Below are 10112 nucleotides of genomic sequence, written 5' to 3'. Positions count from 1 at the left end.
ATAATAATCTTCTTTGCCTGAAGCCTTGAAAGCAGCTTCTCTTCTGTCTGATGGACCTCCCTTTCTCATTTCATAAGCAGTTAGAATTCCGTGAAGCTAAGACATAGTAAGAATTCGTAGATTTTTCTTTTCTTCTATTGCAGACACTTTAGATTCAAATTTGGGGGACAATGATCTTAGAACCTTTTCAACCACAATATCCTCTTTTATTTCTTCACCCAAGTTTTTCATGCAATTAACAATCTCATCTACCCTAAGGAAATACTTAGCCACACTTTCATCATTATACATTCTGAGAGTCTCATACTTAATCCTGAGAGTTTGAAGTTTAACACACTTTACCTGTTCGTCTCCTTCATAGCTCGTGACAATTTTGTCCCATATTTCTTTTGCGGTTTTATAGTGCATTACCTTCATGAATTCCGATTGGGATATACATCCTAATAGAGTACTGATTGGTTTCGCATTTGTTTCATATTTCTTTTTCTCGGCTGGATCTGTAGGAGTAGCTGAAGGAAAAGTGTAGCCTGTCTCTACGATGTCCCAAACTTCTGTACGAAGAGATTGAAGATAGGCAGTAACTCTTACCTTCCAATAATTGAAGTTTGTCCCATCAAAAACCGGTGGCCTGATTGATGCTTCTCTCTCGTAGTTGCTCATGATGAACGATCTACCTTCAAGTGATCAAGCTTCTTTGAAGGACCTGCTCTGATACCAATTGTTGGAAATAATACTGAGAGGAGGGGGTGAATCAGTATTATCAGATCAATAAAACTTTTTCAATACTCAGAAACATATATGCTACTTCAGTTAAGCGAACCAGCGTGTACACGCTACTGTGTCTAAAGCAACCAGCGTATAACCAGAAATCTTATAATTCAGTTAGTTTATCTTCAGTAAATGCATCAGGACATTATTAACCATATTAAAAGTAAATAGGTGCAGCAGAACAGATCATCACACAAAAACCACACACATGAACACCATGATATAAGGTGGAAACCCAATGTGGGTGAAAACCACCTGCTGCAAGTCGTCTCTATCTTTCTTTAATAAGAAACTTCAGTTTACAATCTTTTGTACTGGTCCAGCCTTATACCAGTACGCAGGCTACAACCTGCAGAAGGCTACAACCTTCTCTCGTTTTCCAAACTCTCCTGGAAGGGAGCTCCAACCCCCTTTGCTCTTGTACTAGCTAAGATACTAGTACGTAGGTGCTGGCCTACAATCTTCTTTCCTTCAGGTACCACTTTTCATCAATTTTCAGACTGGATACTCCTGAAGCACAACATTGCAATCTGAAGACCACGATTCATTCACTTTTCATAACAAATCATTGAAGCACAAAACAACCGATACTAGCATCATCAATCTTTGAATCACTGAACCACTGAAACCCTGTCAACACCCAGTCACCAGAACACAGAGCAGACTACAGAACTCTGCAATAATAGTCGGACCCAACTGCAACCCCAAAAATTAAGCTTCAAAAGATATACGCTACTTCAATGAAACCAACCCGCGTATACACGCTCTTTTACCAAATACAACCTGCGTATAGATTAAAAATAATTTCTCATAACTTGCAGCTGTACCAGACATCAGTCATACCCAGAACATAACATTGCGTCAGTATGCAGATCTAAAAATACGCATAATCAACCATATAAAGATAGTTCATTTCAAACAATTTGATCCCGATCTATCCTTAGATCTAGTCTTCCATCAACCGGTGTGATATCTCCTTAGCTCAGATCAAGCAATGTGTCATCAACCTAGAACCTGCATACTGTAGGGTCGTTAATATGCCATGATTATTGTCACTTGTGAACGTTTATTCCACCCATTTCCACCATTCTTCATCATGACATTTATTATAATTTATCATTTAAATCCATTTTATAAATAATTTATGCTCTCATGGATGAATATTATTTATTCTCTTTTATTTTTAATAAATTGATTATTATGCATTAATTTATCAATGATAGTTCTAATAAGTTGGTTGTAACATCATTCGCCATTTTTAGCCTCCAAAGTAACTTCCAGATTGAAGATTTGATTTTTAAATCAGCCAACTCAGAAATTCGCTGGTTTAAGGAGTGACAGTTTTGCGGTTAAGATTCTGAGCAAATGAAGACGAATTTGGAAAATCCGGAACATGGGTTTTGTCCAGAACGGGCCCAATTATCTTCAAAGTGAACAGTTTGCCCAAATTCGGCTTGTACAGGGAGACACGCAGGGTTCTTTGAACACGATTTTCTGGGATTTGCTGTTGCGGCCGCCCTCCAAATCTTAGCTGCAAACCTAAATCCGCCTTGTTCTTGTTGATCAATGGGTTAGAATCAACCTAAATTTGTAAGAGAAATCATGATTGTAATTATCTATACTCTGATCTTTCTCTATTTAATGAAACCCAAGATCAGAGACGGGGGAGATTGGAGAGAGACGTGATGATGGAAGAATGATAGAGAAATGATGGACAATGGTGGTGGATTATTCATGCTGTAGCTTTTGCTGTTGTAATGATTCCAATTGGCTGATTAATAAATGAATTGGGAATTGCTGTTCATTCTTCTTATTCTGAAGTGATCCCGCAGCATCCGCTGGCGGCTAAGGGCCCAGCCTATGGCGGAATACGCTGCTACTACTGTATAGTATCTTCTTTTGTTTTATGCATGGTTTGCTATCTTTATTGTTCAGTAATCTGATGCACGAATGCTATGTGATCATTAATTCATTAATGTTCTTTCCGAATTCCTTGTGGCAATTCTGCGTTATATTATTAAGTCTTTTCCAGAATTGATTGCATGGTATCAATCTAAATCGGGTATTTCTGTTACAGAGCTTTTGTATTAAACATTACCATCATAAGATTTATTTGAAGTTATGATTATTGGAATCCAGAAGTAATGTTGTATTTGGAAACATACTTATCATCTCAGATTACTATCTTAGTGTGTTGAATGTATATATGATTGCTGTTCTATTAGTGTGTTTTGTATATATGATAACTGCTGTTCCATAATTCATTTGTAAATATCGTCTCATAAAGTAAAGTTCATTGGAATTGCTTTTGCCGATTGTTATTTGATTGCGGAATGAGAGTTCAGTTTTAACTCGCGAGATTTAGTTCTTTTAATTGCTGTTTCATTTACTGCTTTCCATTTCGTTTCATGCTGCTTTTTGCTATTCCTTTTTACTTGCATTTACTGTTTTAGTGTGGGAGGAGGATCAAGGCTGTCGTGAGACACAGTAGACGCTATTATGCTCCCAGAACCATGATCCATACTCTAATTCCTTTTCCTTCATCAATTTCTAGAGGACTGAGTTATTGCTACTATATCCTCGATTGATGGTTGTTTGAATGAATGATTTAGTTTCTTGCTATTCCAATTAGATTTTGTTTCAAGCATTCATTTACTTTTGGGTTTTAAGCACTATATTGCAAAACATTACTCTTAAGTAAATAGCCGCCTCAGACAGAGTACACTCTTGAAATAAAAAGTCGTCCCTGGGTTGATAATTAATGTGAGGTAATTAGGAGTTCACAAGACACCTTCTTATCGCTCCACATTTTGGCGCCGTTGCCGGGGAGAGTGTAGCCATTTCTAAAGAGTAGTGTGAATCTGATGAGTGCCTGCTAGGGAAGAGTTGGATCTTAAAAACGGAAGGTAAGAACCTACGTACGGAGCATGTAAAAGCCCTGCTCCACCGTCCGCTTTCCAGCAGGACTCTTAAAGAACCTAGAGTAGAAATAGATGTTTGAATTTTTTTTGTGAATGATTAGGAAAAAGATAGAAATTTAAAAAAAAAATCACATGATCTCACGCAAGTGGTGATGTAAGCACCACCCATTTCACTAACCGATTGACAGGAACATTTGAAGAAGGAGCCTCGAAGAAACACATGAAGAACATCTTATACTATGGTAAGAAATGGCTCACATTTCTACTTTTGAATTTCCTATCAAAGATCTAGGAGGAGTGACACAAATGCACATAATTCCCCCATCTTTACCAAATTTTCATGGTTTAGCAAATGAAGATCCACATACATTTTTGTTTGAGTTTGAAATACTTTGTAGAGGATATGATTATTGTACTAATGATCAAAGATTGAAAGTGTTTCCTCTTACTCTAAAAGGAGCAGCTCTCCGATGGTTCATGAGCCTAGGTGGGAATTGCATCCAATCATGGGAGGACATGAAGAACATATTCTTGAAGAAGTACCAAGACTATTGCAAAGCCAATGAAGATATTTTCTATATGATACAAGGGGAAGATGAAAGTTTGGAGGACTATGTAGATCGATTTCATTACAACCTTCAAAAATCAAAATATAAGCATTTGGAAAAAGAGATCTTAAAAACACTCCTTAAAGGAATCAAAGATGAATTTTTAGAACTTTTAAATCTGATAGGAAAAGGTGATGTTTTTCAGTTATCATATGATGATGTTTGTGAGTTGTGCATAAGGTATTCAAGAGGAATCTCCAAGGCTGGTAAGAATCCTAGAGATGTTTTTTCTTTGTTTTCCAAATCTGCTACAAGAACAGGAGACATAAGAGCTGAAATCAATGTGTTATTTGAACATTTTAAAGTTGATTTTATTAGCTCTCTAAATGAAAAATTGGATGTTTTGCAGATTCATAAAAATGAAGAATTTGATGAAGTGTTTTGTTCTCATGACCGAAAGGAGCATCTCATAGATACTCACTCTTCCTTATCTAGGATAGAAGTAGCATATCAAAGAGGTAAGGAGGCTGCAACAAGGTCAAAACCATGGAAATCATGGCCTATAGGTATGGTTCAAAACACTTTTTCTCCATTGTCATACTTGCATAATCCATTATGGAATGCTAATGTGTTAGGGCAGCCATGTCAATTTCAATATAACCACCTATCTTGTTTACAAGTTGGGCATGGTTCATCTTATGATGGCATGACTACTCTCCCTCATCTTGTAGCACAAGCACATTCTCCATATTCTCCACCAGCCCTTTCACAACACCTTGCTTGCCCATCAAAACCATTCACACAACCCAATCAGCCACATCATCAAAATGCTCCATTCCATACACATTTTCCTGCTCAACTAATTCCACACCCTCACCATAATAAACCAGTACAACATGCTTACAATGTTGAACTGGCAAATTTACCCACCCTTCCCGCCCATTCTATCTCACATGTGTTATTAGAGAAAACCTACAATGAGATTCAGAATGTTTCAAATGCAAAAATTGTAGAAGCTATGGAAGAAAATGAGGTTTCTTGTAGGATGCATCAACAAGTTATTTTAAAAGCTCAAGAACTTCATGATATGATGGCTATGCGAAATCAAAAAAGTAAAGGATATATTGAAGATTGGTTTCACTCCATCATTTGTTTGCAACATCACTCTATGCTTCAACAATTTTTGATATCATTTTTTCAAGGGAAGCCACCTTCTCATACCCTAATTTTCCTTAACATCCATTTTTCAAATTTGGGTATGCGTATACATGAAGCCTTATGTCGAAAATGGCTTCACTGGAAATACTCATACACGTAGTCATATTCATCCTTCAATCAAAGTAGGTTAGTGAATAAAATAAAACAAAATAAGGACATAAATAAGTGCATTTTGTTCTTTTGTAAAACTAGGGTTTTTGTTGCAACATGCTATGCAAATCAACATCGGTGATAATTTTTTTTATAATTTGTGTATGTAGATGAATCATAATGGAAATAATAAGTTCTACAAACACTCATTTTCATTTTTATCACCAATTTGAAAAAATGCTTGAATTTCATTTTTTTTGGCTTGCGGGCTTGATGAACTTTCTGGAAAAACAGTCGGGACAGTCATGTTTTGAGGGACCAAAAATGAATATTTTTAAAACCTGTTTCTACCCTAAGTAGCCCTTGATGTCTACTTTCTAACCCAATTTGAATCACTCAATTTGGATTTGAAACGAAAAAGTTAGAGCCAAAACATTGACCGGATGTCTAGCGGGCAGCTCAGGAACAAAGTTGGGACAGTCAGTTTTTTGAGGCCTAAATGAATGAATTTTTAAAACTTGTTTCTATGGTAGATTCCCCTATGAATCTAGTTTACAATGCAATTGCAATCACTCATTTTCGATATCGTATGGGGAAGTTATGATCAAAATACTGACTGTCTATCGTAAATCAGCACTCTTAAAACTCTGTTTTTCCGGCTGTTCCTTACAATATTTGACCTATCAATTCTTATTGTCTTCAAAACCTGTTTCTATTGGAGATCAATAAATGAATCTATTTTCATTTCCAATTTGAATCATTCGAATCCGACATCAAACGAAAAAGTTATGCTTGAAATATCAACTGTTGGTCTAAGCCGGGTAATCGAAGATGACTCTATTATGCAGGTTGTTCTAAACAAATTTGACATATCATATCATTGAGTTTTTAAAACCTGTTTCTATTGGAGATACACCATTGAATTAGCTTTCATTTGGCTTTGGAATCACTCAATTTGGACGAAAAACAAAGAAGTTGTGATTAAAACACTGCTGGTTAGTATGATTGGCCACTGCTCTCCCGCAGGTAACAAATAAACTTTACTTTGTTATTTTCTCTATGGATTTGTTATATAGAGTAACTACTTGTTAGTTTTTTACATAATTCTTGGATTAAGGGAGCCCGTACACCTCTCTTTCTTCATGATTTAATGTTTTATTGCAGGTAGATACTCATTTTTTGCAGGTCTTGGGAAAATAAAGAAGGTCAACTTATGGACGAGTGATTTTTCAAAGAAATTTTTATAAAACAAAGGAATTTTATCCAAATCATTACCCAACGGATTCATAATAGAACAAATGAAGAATTGATTTCAATTTCAAGATTCATGTCTTGTCACTGCTGCCAAAACATTTTTCAAATAGATCATTTTTTTGACATAACATCATAGCTGTTGTAACTCAATTTATTTATTTACATACTGCTTTTTGTTGTTTCTTTTCTAATTTCTCTTATATTTTGTGTTTCAGGTGTTGCTTCATTCAAACTGTGACCCATCCTCAGCTTCAATACAGTGAACAGCTAATTCATTCTTTGCGTGCTTGCATTTTATGGTTGTATATTTTGCTGTTCCTTTTCTGAAGGAACAACATTTGTGTGCATTTTTTGTCGTTCCTGCTGTTCCTTTTTCAAAAGGACATCATTGTCGTGTTGCTATTTATTTTCTAAAGGAATATCACTTTTTGGTTCAGCCATTCATTTTGTTGTTCCTTTTTCACAGTACATTTTGTTGTTCCTTTTTCACAATTCATTTTGCTGTTCCTTTTCAAAATGGAACAGCACGTTTGCACTTTTCCATTTTGCTGTTCCTTTTCGAAATGGAACAACACTTTTTGGCACTTTTACATTTTGCTGTTCCTTTTCGAAATGGAACAACACTTTTTGCACTTTCACATTTTGCTGTTCCTTTTCGAAATGGAACAGCACTTTTTGCACTTTCACATTTTGCTGTTCCTTTTCGAAATGGAACAGCACTTTTTGCACTTTCACATTTTGCTGTTCCTTTTCGAAATGGAACAACACTTTTTGGCACTTTTACATTTTGTTGTTCCTTTTCGAAAAGGAACAGCACTTTTTGCACTTTCACATTTTGCTGTTCATTTTCGAAATGGAACAACACTTTTTGCACTTTCACATTTTGTTGTTCCTTTTCGAAATGGAACAGCACTTTTTGCACTTTCACATTTTGCTGTTCCTTTTCGAAATGGAAAAGCACTTTTTGCACTTTCACATTTTGCTGTTCCTTTTCGAAATGGAACAGCACTTTTTGCACTTTCACATTTTGCTGTTCCTTTTCGAAATGGAACAGCACTTCTGCACTTTCACGTTGGGTGTGTTTTTGCTGTTCCTTTTTCAAAAGGAACAGCATTTGGTGTGTTTCTGCTGTTCCTTTTTCAAAAGGAACAACAGTTTGAGTTTTTGCTGTTCCTTTTTCAAAAGGAACAGCAGTGCATGTTTTTGCTGTTCCTTTTTCAAAAGGAACAACAGTTTGAGTTTTTTTGCTGTTCCTTTTTCAAAAGGAACAACAGTTTGAGTTTTTTGTTGTTCCTTTTTCAAAAGGAACAACAGTTTGAGTTTTTTTGCTGTTCCTTTTTCAAAAGGAACAACAGTTTGAGTTTTTTGCTGTTCCTTTTTTCAAAAGGAACAGCAGTTTGAGTTTTTTTGCTGTTCCTTTTTCAAAAGGAACAGCAGTTTGAGTTTTTGCTATTCCTTTTTCAAAATGAACAGCAGTTCGAGTTTTTTCTTGCATGGATTCTTCTATTTCAAAAAGAACGACATTTGCATTTTCGCGTTTTCTATGTGTATTTTTGTTTTTTGGTGTGCATTTTCTTTGATGTTCCCTACATGGAACACCACTTTTTGAGTGTTTTTGCTGTTCATTCAAAAGAGCAACACTTTGGGAATATTTTTGAGGGCAACCCTTTCCTTTCTCTTGTGGGATTATTCATAGTTCAGGTCAACCACATTCTCCTGATTCTCTTTCATGGCATGAAGTACACTCTTTTTATGAGGACAGGAATTATGGATTCTTTTGAAGCAAAGTTAATATTATTCACGTTATGATCTTTAAAAGGACAGCTCCTTGATGATAGATTCTTTTTAAAAGGGACACAATTATTTATATATTCCTTTACTGCATTGTTTTCTGCTGTACATGATATTGATTGATCATCTTAATACCATGCTGGTTCCACCCTTCCGGGTTATAATCTTCTCTGTCTGTAATAAATGAGATTATGGGTATATTTTTTTTATATTGACATCTTCAACTTCTTCCGCCATCCCTGCTCTTAAGGAGTATTGAGCCTCCCTCTTTTTATCATAACAATGTGTAATAACAACAAATTTTTTTTCGCAGATGGAGGATAGGGGGTCTCATTACGAGCCAGCCTACCATGTTCATAAGGCTATAACAAAGTGACATTCCCATTATGGCCACCACACCAGGGTTATGATCCATTAGATAGCCAAATTATCCTTGGAACAGGAGGTCTCATCACGAGCCGGCCTGATCACTTTTGCTACCTCCTAGTGAATGGCAGTGTGGTTGTCTGGTTACCACGCCAGCACACTGATCTCTTCTGTACAACAGCACTAAAACTCTCCATTTATAAATTGAGGATCCTGGCTCATATGGGTTAAAAAGCAACCCTGCCGAGGCTATGGACGCCTGCTGGCAGCAGCGGCTCTGCTTATGGTATTGAAGTTATATCTTTTCGTCACTTATTATTATAATACCCTTTTCTTATTTTCTTTTTATCAGAGAAGTTATTTCCTTAACTTTTTCCCTGTTTTGAACCTTTATGCATGAGCAATTGTTTTATGATCAACCGCATCATTTTCAGCTAGAATACTATCAGCAAAGCATCTTTTTAGCATATTGTTGTCCTTTTTCGTTTTGTATAAACTATCATCAATCCAAAGCGTCCTATCTCTTATTCATAACTCTCTTTACACACATTGCTCTCAATATAACCATAATTTCACCGTCCTATCATTAATACGTGTATTGTGCTTCACTTATTGATATATTGTTCATTCCATTGCCTTGCCGTCCGCACCACCCCTCTCATATGCTTTATGGTTATGGAACCCTTTTTCCAATTGGAGGGGGGACTGTATGCATTATGGGGTTGCATGCGATATGATTACTACACTTTGCCATACCTTGTTGATTTGACAACATATTAGGATTGCATGTATACATAAGTTTTTCTAATTGAAATTTTGCATGCATTTTATCTGTTGCTATTCAAAGCTAACACTATGGATTCAAGAACATTGTATGCAAAATAGTGTTTTGTTTACAGGAGAACAACAAGTATGGGCATAATTCTATTCGTAGCATGACCACACTATTGCACTTCACAGTAGAGGCTCGTGAACATGAACAACTCTTCAGACATTATGTGCTTACCTGGATTCCACCTTTTGCATCACTTTCAGCACCAACTCTGCCTACATCAGCTTCAACAACTGCCAGTATTTATATGTCGTTCTACATTTTTTTGGAGGTAAAACTTGAGGTAAAATTGCATAGTTTTCTAATTTATTATAAATTTAGGAG

The sequence above is a fragment of the Pinus tabuliformis genome, chromosome 8, assembly GCF_031772625.1.
Source record: "Pinus tabuliformis cultivar Carrire ecotype Pingquan chromosome 8, CPIR1, whole genome shotgun sequence".
Taxonomy (NCBI): Eukaryota; Viridiplantae; Streptophyta; class Pinopsida; order Pinales; family Pinaceae; genus Pinus; species Pinus tabuliformis.
The sequence above is the reverse complement of the archived record's forward strand: the minus strand, read 5'-3'. Positions refer to the sequence as shown.